Here is a 14,132-nt window from a genome sequence, read left to right as displayed (position 1 = left end):
CCATTTTGAATTGGTTTATTTAGACCATAGACATTGAATATGAATTGAGATGTATTCATTCTTCGATAAAAATATAAATTTCGATTTCATTATCAAATACAAAAGATAACCGCGACTTTCGGAGTTCCTTACTGCCGTCAGGAAAGAGAAAATCTTCGGTCATTAAACGGCTCAAACTTCTAAATATGTTGATGGTATTTTGGAATGTGGATGTCGGAAACTTGGTTTTCAAATAGCTCAAGGAGTAGAACGGGCGTTTTAAAAACCTTAATTGCATAATGACTCGTGTGATTTTAGAGCCCATCCTTCGGAAGGAGTCACTCCAGCAGTTAAAAGCTGCAACTTCAAAAACGTTTTGAATGGCATTGCCTGACGTTTACAGGGATGTGACGCCCAAACTTTCTCTATTGACGAAGGGAACTCTGCCGACTAATGGTGTCTCTCAGGCTAATACTTGGAACGGTCTTTTAGGAGTCCCTCCATACCCCTGGTGGCTATCGAGAGCACTCAGGAAGGTTTTATTCCAATGGAGACCAATTGCCTAAGAAGTGATTTTCTTGGGCCTCCCCGGACCATTGGACGATATTGTAAAACTCCACTCTTAGTTTTCAGAAATACGCATAGAACAAGTACTTAAATGTGTGTATCATTTTCGCGCCATAATTTTGGATGATAATTGTGTAAAGAACACTTCAGCAATTTATTAGGCAATATATTTAAAGTGAATTGAGGATGAAATGTTGTTTTTATGTAATACATTGGGAAAGTCTAATTATTTGCGTTTAGCTAGTATACTAGTATTTCTTTATAATGCATTAGTTATGAAATTTTTCAGAAATTCTGCCCTCTAATTGCTGGGATTTAAAAGAAATGCCATAGCTATTGTGCGTCACATTTGAAAATTGATGACATTATGATTTCTCTTTGGAATCATAAACTTTTCTAATTTTTAGGGACGTATTTTCTGCTTGAAGGGTTTTATGCTATTTTCACCTACCGCAGGATAATTGGTATGTTCTATCCCATTATCGAGAGTGTTTCCGATATTTATCATTTTGACATGGAATTGATAAAACATTCATCACAATAACATTTGCTCTTTACGTTTCTCCGAAAAGTGGACAAAAATGCCCGCAATTCGAGTAATAGGTAAATAAAATTTTGTATGTCTTTATTAAATATTTTTGTTGCCAAGAATCACGTCTCCAAATTTTTCAAATGCCTAGCTCAGTCTCACCATATAGAACTCATTCTTTGATGTACTCCACATGCTACTAGTAACCTTTAATGTTTTAATCACTTGATCTCTCCTACCATCTCTTGCGAACATTCTGCAAAGATAAACCGATACAATCATTCATTTTTTCACATATTTAGCCATTTTCAACTCACTGTGCAATCATTCCTCTCGCCGTCTCAGCCAAATAAAACTACTTTCGTTTTAGACGCATTTACTTCCAATTTCAGTTATCCCACTGCAGGGACTCCTATAGATCTTGTGGATTCTCTGCTAGCAATATTGCTTCTACCGCGTGTATAGGAATAGGTAAATTTACATCTCCAATCTTTACGCCTGCGCCATGCCCTTTCATCTATCTCTCACACATTATTGATAAAAATATTTAGCCTCCAAGGTGAAAACATGAATCCTTGTTAATACAATACACCTCCCTTATCCATTCATTCGTCTCTCATACATTTATTCATCAAAATATAGATTAAAATTATAAAAGAAAATCAATGCATGTTACTGAAAACTCTTCTCTACCAAGCTATTACAATTTTTATGTAAAAACAAGTGATTTTTCGAGTCTAAACATGTTTTACTAGTTCCATTATCATTTAGCCGACGTTGATTGGCCATCTTATTAGAAGAATGGAATATTAGGAATAAATTGTATTAGAAAATAGTGTTAAAGATATCGCACACAGTTGCAAATATATTAAGATAATACTGTCAGTGTACAAAGAAAGATAATGCGCTGCCTCATTTGACTTCTAAAAAAAGGAACAAAATTAACAAATATTGCTATGTTTTAGTTTTTTCACCGGTCATAAACTCTCTGGCCTAAGCTTTAGTTATCTACATTAGGAGTTAAATATGATTATCAGTATATGAAAACGATAAAAATAGGGACATTATGGCATAATATTACTGTAAGCATTGCGTCAAGGGAAGTGATATAATTAATGCCTGGTACTTTTTTTATAAATGAGGTTATGGAAATATTTCCAACATTTGCAGACAGTGTCTCAAAAGCGTATTGACGCAAATGAATTGTGGAAGCCCGTTGCTTGTGGAGGAGATCTAACAGTGCTGTCGCGACCCTTTCCTTATTTGCGCAAGTAGATTGGTAGCAAAAAATATTATTACGAAAAATGAATTGAAAAGTTTGGATACGTGTGTTTGATGATACATATTCCTTGGCAGCTTCCCGCGGTCGGCCATTCACTAGTCGTGGCTGGGTTCGCCGCGAGGCATGGGCCCTGCCGCTGCTCTGCGTCTCCGGCGTGTGTCTCGTCTGCATGGGGTCCTTCGAGGTGTGGGTGCTGTGGGAGTGGCGGAGGAGACCGCTGGCGTCCAGCAGGAGGCATCTCTTCCTCGGCCAAGCACTTCTCATCGGCCTCCTCGCTTCCACCGCATTAGCAGGTGAGACGCTTCTGTCGGACTCCGAACCTCCCCAGCTTCTGAGAGGTTCCGAACTTACCCAGCTTCCGGAGCCGAAAGTTGGATCGATGTTGTCGCACGCAGAACTCAATCAGGAGAATGCGTGTCGCAGTTTTCCTGTTGGGTGTTGCATTAGAATTAGCGCTACTCCAACTTACCTTCCACACAGGAAGTGTCAGAAGGAATATGCAGCGTCGGCTGTGAACGTTGATCGCTAAGGTACTCCGAGGTAAAACCTATAGTGGCAGAACTGTATCAAAAATTACTTTGTAACTATCAATTGATTTACTTCAGTGTGTAAGCAAATAAGATACCGTGACCCAGTTACTGATGCATCAGGCATCCAAGGTGAGGCAAGAATTCAGCAATGGAAGAAGATTTAATAAATTTATTAAGGTACTATTCTCGAAGTACCTTCTCGAAATTTATAAAATATTTGTATAACTAAATTTGTAACCGGCCCAGTATGAAGAGTTTTAAGAATTCGTATTTTAAATAGATTATTTCATAGATATTTTTTATCCCCCACCTTTGTCTAATTTTACCTTCTATTGGCGCAGCGTACTATTTTGTCTTGCGCTTCTTTTAAGCTTTTTAAAATGCATTTTTTCATTCCTGAAGTAAAGAGTACACTTGTTTCACTTTATGCACCAATTCTGTTCGTCTGCTACTGTTTTCCTTCCGCCAACATACTTTGACCTTTATGAAAATAAGAAAAACCTACAAGAACAAAGGTGATTTTGTGAGAAAGTCGTACCATTTATCGAAACGTAGCTCATAAATCATGGGTTGTGAGAGTCAATATACTATATGGCTAATGAAATACACTCTACAGAATTTGAGTGAAAAAAGTATCGTAACCGAATTTTCCTGATCGTAATAGGTATTTTTTTACTAATCAATAGATACCATCAAAATTCCAATATTTATTAGGGGCTGGAATTCCAGTATCTAAATAGGTATCCGAAAGTTACCGAAAAAATACCTAAGCATCGGGGACGGCGGAAACTTATCTTTTGGAGCATTGGTCATCATTCACTCAGAATTTATTTGAGTCCTAGTACTCGTATGTATGAATAAATGAGCAAAGATACATTATTCGACTTCTTGACCAGGATAAAGCCTTTCGCTATTCATCTTATAAAGAGAAGACTCCTTTACTGAGAGAAAACCAGAGATTTATAGGAAAGGGAAGTATTTAAAGCATTACAATTACATTATGGAATTTAAAACCCCAAGTACAGTTTTCCCCTAATCGTCTTTGGATTTACCCCGGGTAACATAATTTGAGAGCAAAATATTTATTCTGATGAAAATAATTATGGAGCGTGTTTCTCTGAGTTTCATCGAGTATGCCTCATCTGAATTCCATAGAATAATAATATAATTTAATGATACTATTTCCAAAGCGATCTGCCTGAATGGCTTTTATGAGACAACATTCACTATGTTAACAACGCTGCAAGCCCCGAGGGAGGTATGTCAGACATGAGTTGCTAACGTTTTCGGGAATGATCTCGAGTAAATCCGTTCTTCTATCAAAGAATAGACTGACTTCATCCGACGCTATTTTTTTATTTTTTTACTTTTTATGACACGAGCGTGTAATTTATTTACGATCAAGGTGTGGTGTCCCTGGTTCCTACTCCCGCCACGTGCGGCGCTGTGCGTCTCGGCGCCGGCTTGGCACCTGCCCTGGTCTTCTCCGCACTCCTCGTCAAGTGCGTATTTCTGCTCAGCCTCAACGGAGGAGTCTATCTGCCGGCCCCTTACCAGGCTTCCCTCCTCCTCTTCGCCGTCCTGGTCCAAGCGGCTATCGGCATCCAGTGGCTCGTCCAGCACCCTCCGGCGGTGCTCCAGGTTCTCCCAAAGCCCTTGCCGTCGATCTCACCCCTCGCCTCGGAACGACACGGATTGTTCCGGGGCGACCTCGGAGACCCTTTCAACATCTCCTCCAAGTACCGGGAGGGTATCACCCCCTCGCCCTCGCCGAACCCATCGGAGCTGTTCGCAGCGTTCCGCTCCCCGCCGTCAGTCACCAAGGTCCGGCCACACGAAGCATCCCCCTCCCACCCTGGGTCCTCCGATGTCGCCGTCGGCCCGCCGTCAGCCCGAGACGACGTGTCGCAGCCAGCCCGCGTTTCCTCCTCAGCTGGCGGCCAGAGGCTGGTGGTCAGCGCGGACGCAGTGGTGAATGGGGAGGGCTGGATGCCGGGGCGCGAGGGCGGTGGTGAGAGGGCGAGGGTAGTGGAGAGCGGACGGATGCCGCCCAAGAGCATCCGCTATCACCCCACCAAGAGGGAGGAGACGGCTCACGAGGAGGACCCCTTCCCGGCCTGCTCCGCTCCCTACCCCCACCTCCTCCTCTCCCTCTGCTACGTGGCGTGCCTGGCCGTCGCCGTGTCTGCCGCCTCCGCGAGGTGTCGGAGGGTGAGGGAGAACAGGAGGGAGTCGCTCTACATCTGCGCCGCGTCCCTCCTATCTCTCCCCGTCTCGCTCGCCTGGGCCTTGGCCGGCCTAGCCCTCCCCCCGAGGCACAGGGACGCGGCGCTCGCGGCCGGTCTCCTGGCAACCTCCGCCGCGGTGTTCGCGGTAATGTTCCTTCCCAGGGGCCGGAGGATGGCTGCCGTGGGCAGGACGGCAGCACCAGGGGGCATGTCCATGACCCCGGGAGGCATGTCGGTGCCGAGATACGGCAGGGGGCTGACCCTGGACGACGATGACGATTGCGACGACGACGATGACGGGTCGCTGTCCAGGGCCCCTTCAGCCCTGTATGGTGCACGATATTCGCCCAGCTTCTTTCACTTCAAGCCCGGAGGAGGGGGTTCTGGTAAGGGCCATCCTCCTGTCGGCGACGGTACCTGTCCCAGCCACGTCTACAAACTGCCGCCGTCGCTGATACCGAGTGTATTTGGAGGTAAATATAGGTTCACTATGAACTACGTAATGAACGCGCACCCCTGCATTTCCGCGACGAATGCACCTTGGTATGCCCGCTGAAGGGGATTTAAAAATATGATCCCTACTTGTACTAATTTCGGCCAAATGTTAAGAGGAAAAAAATGTTCCTACTTTTTCAAAGGTGCGGAAAAATATTTGCTTCACAGTTCTTTGCACCTTTTATAAGACATTAAAAACATGAAACAAACAGACACCACACATGCAGATTTTACCTGAAAATTGAGCGACAGCAGAGAAAATTCACCCAGGCAGGGTAGATCTTATCATGGTAAATCGCCATGCAGACATAAAAATTAGGAAAATTTTCAAATTTTACAAGCACAGTAGGAAAGTGTAATAGCTGTGGAGAATACCGATAAGAATTCGGATACATTTCAACTGACTGTGTTGGGGAAATGCCTTGTTGTTTTAAATGAAATCAGATGTTATGCTTTATCTGTAAAACTGAGTTCCTAACAGCCAGAAATTTTTCCAGCCATAATTTTCTAAGGAACATAATTGATTTTATTTAGTCTTTTGGGTACTTTCAAAATATGCTGACAAGTCTTTAGACATTTCAGCCGGGGAGTTTATTAATCATAGTAGTTGACGAGGGAAATATCTATCCGTGTTCTGTGGCATATGGGAAGCATCAAAGTACAGTAGAATTTTGACTTTACTTAGCAAGTGAGCCATAAATTTCAATGTTATCAAGAATAAAACCATGTTAAAATTAAGATTATTTCCTATGATGATGAAGTTGTAGTTTTAATACATAAACAGGGTTATAGATAAGTGATAGTAATGCATTTGAGAGTTAATAGATCATGTAATTTTAACCACTTTTCCACTATCTGTAATATGTTCAAAACTCCTTAGTTAGAGACGTATCGCAATTCAAACATGGAATGGAAAATATTTGTTAATAAAAAATGGATATAGGTATGCCCTAATGGTAGGGATTGCTGATGACCAGGGTTTATAACAAAGTTGAAAGGGGGTACATTCTTACACTTGAATATATTAAAATGGATTTTGGGAATAACCTGCAGCAAAATATGTCCATAGAAAGGGACTTAAGGCCCAATTTCACAGACTTGTGAATGAAGTTAGATTTGCAGGGCTTCTCCAGATAATATATTTTCAATTCAAGCATTTTCTTGCAAACTCCTTCCTTTTATGTTTCATCGGTGTCATTTTAAACTGCCGAAAATCTTTCTAGTAGCTGATACTGCTTTTGGGTAAAAAAAAATTCCAGCAAGTATTCTTTTCAATTTCCATTTATTATATTGCTATAATGCATTCTGATAATAACTTTCTAATGGACCTATGACTTTCTTAGTTCAACTTTTGAAATAATGTAAGATGGGTGATGTAAAGAAAAAGTTAAAAATCCAAAAGAGATTAAATGCAATTAATAATTGTTCCCTTATGATTATGCAACACCCCCGGCAAGTTACATGCTTGAGCTCATGTGGAGTTATTTCATTATTATTACGATTGTATTCAGATGATAATTCACAAATTTCCATTGTAAATTTCTGAACACCCAATGGGTTAAAAAATATATTAATTTTCACCCCAATGCTCTCTGTCATGAACATATATTTTAACTGCAGAGGACAGGATGGAGTCCAGAATATCACCATGCACAAAGAGGAGAATGAGCGAAGTAGCAGAAGCTATAAATCATTACCTGAAACGACAGCATTTATTTTTTTTAACATTGCTAATGTTCTTTTATCAGCACTGTAGAGAAAAAATATCCCACCATGTAGTCATTGCAATAGTATTCTTTTTCATATAAAGTACATGCCTTTCCATAGAGGCACAGCATGAAAAACAATTAGGTTTCCTCTATTTGCTTTCTAAACGTGTTCATTTGGTTAGCTCTTCTATTTTCTTAATTTATTTTCTATTCTATATGGTTTTGCCAAATTTTTACATTAAACTACTTTCAAAATGAAGAAATGCTATAATTACCAATGTAATATAAATGCAATGGCCTGTTGAGAGATTATATATTTCTTCATTGTACATACATTGATGGTAATGAATATAATGAGTTTAGAGGTGGGAGTATGTAATATACACCCAAATCCTCTGTAATTCCATGCGTGCCCAGCCTCTATTTTGCTAATAACATTATCTTTCATCTGTGTGCTGAGTTGCCGTAACTAAGTAATTAGAAAGTATGATGAGTGTGAGCAGTTATCCTTTTCTCTCATTAGAAAGCTTCTGATGGGATAACTTGCATAACAAGAGCATACAAGAGTAATTATTTTTTCTAACACTATTCAGAAACCTAATAGCAAAAGTGTTGAGTTACCCTTGGCTAGTGAATCTTTTAAAAATTAATAGATATTAATTATTCACTGCAATAATAGATGCATATTTGATTAATTTCAGTCATTTATATTCAGCTTTCATAATAACAGATTATATCGATTTGCTAATGAAAGAGGGTAGCATTGACCTTATGCTTCTGCTCGCTTACCTACTCTTAGATTTACTTACAATAATCATTTGGATATCTAATTAGGTAGTATGCTAAAGCTTATGAAACTTTACTAAGTAGCAACAAGTTATACAGTCAAATTCAAAAAGGTGCATATAATATTTCTCAAATGAGAAAGTTAACTAAGGGGTTTAGGTACCTGCTTTATATTTACTTGTACATGGTTAGTTAAAAAGTTTGTAGTTATCACACAAAGTCTTCAGATTTATGTCTTGATTTCTGGTGTATCTTACATTGAGACTTTGCTGAAGTTATTGTGCATTAAGAACTATGCTATTTTGAGATTTAAAAGCCATATAGGCACCTCCCACTCATAATCTGAGCTTGTCTATCACCATGTGGATTGCTTTATTTTTCTCAGCCGTGCGTATTTCGTTTTTGCAGGTCATACATGAATATTTTTTATAATGTGATAAGAAACTTCTTGATTCCTTGGTGAATAGTGCAAGTTTTTAAAATTATTTTTAGAATTTGTCCAATGTCAATTTCCTTAAGTAATTAGGACAAAAACTTCATTACAGATCAGAGTCTGAAAAGATATTTAAAATTGCTGAGGTGAGAGAAAATGGTGTGGCTCTTAGGATGATTTCTAGAGTATTCACTAGTAAACACATTAAAGCTATTTTTAAGGAGATATTTTAAAAAAGCCATAATTTGGCAGAATACTTTCCTCCTGATATTTGCTGATACTATGAAGCCTTACCTTTTGGAAACATGGATACACATTTAAGTTCCAATTGTCTCTTAAAAAATCATGTCGCATCATCACATCATATATATCCAGCCTAGTTATCCAATGAGGATAAGAGATTATATCAGTTCAGTATATATTTTTTGATTTATGTACCTAGTAAATAATGGGTAAGTACCTATTGTGTATGATGGGTTTCTTGATTTTTGAGCTGTAGTTAGTACAAGATAAAATTTTGTGAGTGTATATACTACTGGAATCCCATGTATATATTAATGATTGCTTTGGTGATTGGCTAGCATATATTACTATGAGGGTAGCTATAATTTCAAGAAAAAAAAAGCACATGTGTTGTACTTTTTAAGTTTCTCGATACCTGTAAGTTAATATTTGGTGCAATGTGCAGCAATCGATTATCACTTGGCAATGGTTAATAATACCTAAAAACTGTACATAGGTAGCAATTACAAAAACAACAAACTAATAATGCAGCAAGTATATGGTGAATGTAGATGAAAATACAATAAAGGTGTACATGCTGCTCTACAAATATTTTAGGCACCTACCATTAACTTGGACGCTATAATTCCCCAGTTAATTGTGTTCAGTCCTCCTTACATAGCCTGTTCCAGGTATTTTGAATAAATCGCTGTGTTTTCATGCATGTGAATGTTTATTCAAATTTAATTGAATTACCTTTGTTTCATGTCTGTAGACTTTTCTTTTATTTATCTAGCCATGAGCTTCTAATAAAGTGACTTTTCATTACTTAATTTTAAGTTTGTTTTTATATTTGTCTTCAATCTAAGTTTATTTATGAAAATTAATGAGGCAATAAAATGTTAAATATTGATGTACAGTGGATGGAACTTATTGTACATTCTTACATACAAAGCCATGATAACTCTTTTACAGTCTACAAAACATTTAGTTAAATTACTTCAATGCTGGCGAGATACTGGCAATAGCTTGTGGAGTTGACACTTTATAACATGATTTATATAGCCAATTACTACAAGAGACCATGATTTTGATTCTCTGATTACTCTTCCTTTAGTTACCTGGCATCTCCTTTATTGTACCTATTTTAATATTTGTCATCCTTTAATTGTCAATTTTCTCAGTTGAAAGAAGCTGCAGGAGTAGGTAATTAAGAAACTAGCAGGAGTTTCATATGAATTAATAAAGCCTTCATAAACTTACAGCTTCAGGCTTCACTTCATTGAAGTTCCAGCATCATAGAAGATCAACGCAACAATTCCAGAGTGTAAAAATCATTCCCCTTGACCGGGATGATTTTTACACTGTGAAATTGGTGCATTGAAATTCATATTAGCAGGTGATTCCACAAAAAGTTACTGTTGCAACATCTCCCGCAGTTTCTTGGAGTCATGGAAGATCCCCTACCTTCCCTTTGGGACATAATAAAATTTTATTCACCCTAGTCCAACCCCCTTAAATTTTGCATAAGCTTTTTACCTCATTCATTTAAGTATAACAAAAGTTGCTTCTTTTTGATGTCAATTCCAATGGTCCAAATAACTTCAACAGAGAATATGTCTACCAGCTAATCCCGAGACTTTTGACTTCATTATCCCAACCCAAAAATTATTATTGTGCATTGGGTTTTCCTTGGATGATTAAAAATGACAACGCTGCCATTAATTTTATGTATTCTCTTGTGTAATATTCTTCATATTATAAAATCTAAACATTTACTATTGTAGCTTGCATAGGGATTACCCAAGACTTATTGGTCACCTATAAGCCTTCATTTAAACTGAAGTCATACACTACCAAGCATTTAAATGCTGGCATCTTTTGTTAATTCAAACCAAAAGACATTTCTCCAAGCATCAGTTTTCACAAACTAGATCAGTTCCATTCAGTGGGCCATTTGAAGAGTGTGACTTGAGCATAGAGTACAAAATTGGCCATCCCTGGTATTGATAACGTGATGCGCATATGAGTGATGGTGTTCCAAAAATATCAAATACTCAAATGCAGCATTGAGTGGGTGAGCATCAGGGAAATTGAATGCTGGGAAAAAAAGGGAAGTTAGTGGGTGCTGCATTGGTATTAGATTGAGTTGGTTGGGTCTGTACCATCCTCAAACCTTAAGGAATGCTATTATGTAGAGTGCAAAAGTCAAAAATGAAAATACAAAATTGATTAATCCTGAAATTCCCTTTTCATCGTGTAATTCCTTTATGTCCAAAATAGATTAAAAATTGTCTTTGAAGATTCATACATCATGAGCCAGTTGCTACTTATCATTAGAGGACAGGAGGGAGAAGAGTAGTACCTAAAGAAGGAAGAGCAACAAAAAATGAGTCTGACCTCATGCATACAACTGTTACACCCTTTGGAGAATATGGCAACCTCTTTTTTGAGAAAAACCTTGAGGTTTACATGCTTATTGTATGTCCAACTTGATTTTGGCCCTTGAATGTGTGGACACAATTAATTCTTCATGTTGCAGTCTTGTTGAATAAATTATTGTTAGTCATTATCCATTTTGAATCTTTCCTTTTCCATTCTGCTTCAATTTCTTTGCTCTGCAGCAGGAATAAAATCGACCTCAACCTTCTTCCTCGCTTTCATATAAAAGCCTCCAATATTTTCTATAGAGGTCATGCCCTTTCACAGGTAGAAAAAAAAATTTAAATACTTTTTTTTCTAAGTAGTCTGATTTGCAGTAAGTTCTCCACTGTGCAGCAGTAATTGGAAATCAGTAACATAATTTTCTGATGAATCAATATAAATTTTATTGGTAAAGTAAAATTTAAATGTATTGAGAAAATTTTAACATTATCATTATCATCTATCTTATCATACATGTAATCATTTATGTTTTAATTTATGTACAATATGTTATCTCTGCAGTCTATTCAATATTGTTTTTGTTACTCAGTATTACTTCAGATTTCATCTGCCAAGTAAAGATAACAGTGCATGCAAAGCAGATCTGGGAATGGTAATATGGATTTTTTATGGTATTGGGTTAAATTGATTATTACCAAACTTTGTAAAATACCTAGGTACTTCATAGTGGCTGCAGGTAAAATAGATATCTATTTTGCTAAAAACACTGATGATAATGTTGTTTGACAAATGTGCCAATAATAGTTTGTGGCACACTATTGGAGAGATTAAAGCAGGATTTTCTAAAATAAAGCCATTAAAGTCAGTATTTGTTCTTATTTTTATTGATCTATAGAAACCCTTCGCATATTAAATGGAGGATTTCAAAATACTTTCCCTCTCTGAACTTTGCGACAAAATAATAAAAACATTACTCTTTTAAGATAATAAAACAATCAAATTCATGATTTTAGTTTGGAAATAGGTCATATCAAACTGCAAATTTGAGTTTTTACTCAGCTGAAAATATTCTTCCAAAATTAAAGCAGTTTTGTTTCTCCATGTAATGACTGGCGTTAACAGATTGAATTCAAAGCATGTTTGTCAGTAATTTTTGTTGACCAATACTCAGAGGCAGCAATGACAACATCACCCAACCATTTACTTATACATGAATGTAGCAAATTCTCTCAAAGATGATGAATGACCTGTACAATACAGTGAAATCAAATGATATTTTTTGTAGATATAAAATTTGTATAAACATGAATTTAGTTCTACTTCACCTTTATCTATGCCTTCATTGGGGTATTAATGCCATCTCATCAGTGTGATTAAATACATACATGTGTATCACTCCATTATTCACTCCTGCAGCCTCTTTATGTTCACGAAATAGAATTCCCATGCATTTCATTTGTAGTTTAGTCCCTCTCCGTTCAATGAATATGTTGATTATCACCAAATGAAATTTTGCATTTTCACTGCACCAAAATATTTTTTGGCTACTAGAGCACACTTTAATAGTTTATCCCAGTAATGCTTTGCCATGGCATGTAACACATGCTCCTATTTTTTTCGATGTCTCTTTCCCATTGCAGATCGAGTTGCACTGGTTGCTGGCCCTCCGCCACCCCATCTCTCTCCACCCAATCAACATCCTCCCCATCCTGCCTCTGGCCAACAAGCCCTGTCCTCTCCACCACCACTGCACTTACTCCCTCCTCCGCATCCATTGTGCTATCCAAGGGTGTACCACTGTTATCCTTATCCCATGTACCCCCATCACCTTCACCAATCCAAATCAAATCATCTCAGTAGGCACCATCAACCATCAATCAAGACAGGTCGGTTTCCTTTAAGCATTTTCATTCAGCCAACTACAGCAGAATAATGCTGATTTCCTAAACTTTCTTTTTAGAGCTTGTTTATAATTTGATAGTTTTAAAAATAAGTCATGCAGTCTTATTTACAATGTTAAACAAAATGTTTCCTGGGTAACTTTTATAAAGAATAACCTTCAAGTAAATGCCCTTACAGGAACAATATTGTCAGTGCATGGCTAACATATTTAATCAAATCCAGCATGTAACAAACAAGAGATATATTAATCCAAAGTGAACTGAATAATAGTTTGTGTAAAACATTCTTGTCGAATTATCATTTCCTTAATCAAAGAAATGTATATTCACAAAAAGGTACGTTGTGTACATAATGCTTCTCTTTGTATAGTGCTACTGGTGTGGAGACAAATTTGAAATGGGTCTTTGTTACATTTACCCTAATGGGTATACATTGTCACTGAGTAGCACATTCATGATAAATGTATGCACTTCTTTTAAGTTCAGTTATGCATGTATATCCATTGCACCCATGTCCATATTGTACATAACTTTGATTTTCGATATAATTTTAACTTAATTTAACAACAAATTAGGTAATGTAACCATATCATGTTGTTATTTGAATGCCAGTATTTTTAGCTCCTCCTTTTATGGTGAAATAAATTCCATAAACATTAAAACATTTTTGAGGTTGGATTTTGATTTTAGCATTTAAAAACTAATAGGACTGCAATATATACACTGATTTAATCATATTCATTCAGTACTCATTCATTTTTTCACTCGCACTGAATTTCACTCATTTTATATCTGAATGTAAATACCTATAGAAAAATATACCCTAGTGATCTTTTACTTTTCATTACATATGAATCCACTTCCATGTTTGTCAAGGTATCCCTCATAATCAGATTTTTAATATAGGATTATATTTATGATAATGTGCATTTATAGAAGAAAAATGAAAAAATCATTTTAAATGAAAATCAATAATTTTATTAAAATAACATTGTCAAATAATTCAATTTTATTGTAGCATTGAAATATCCATTAACTATTTAAAGTATTGCTTCACGTCCAAGGGGATGAAATTTAGTATAATTA

The sequence above is a fragment of the Hetaerina americana genome, unplaced genomic scaffold (assembly GCF_022747635.1).
Source record: "Hetaerina americana unplaced genomic scaffold, ioHetAmer1.1.p SCAF_3, whole genome shotgun sequence".
In the NCBI taxonomy this organism is placed as follows: Eukaryota; Metazoa; Arthropoda; class Insecta; order Odonata; family Calopterygidae; genus Hetaerina; species Hetaerina americana.
The sequence above is the reverse complement of the archived record's forward strand: the minus strand, read 5'-3'. Positions refer to the sequence as shown.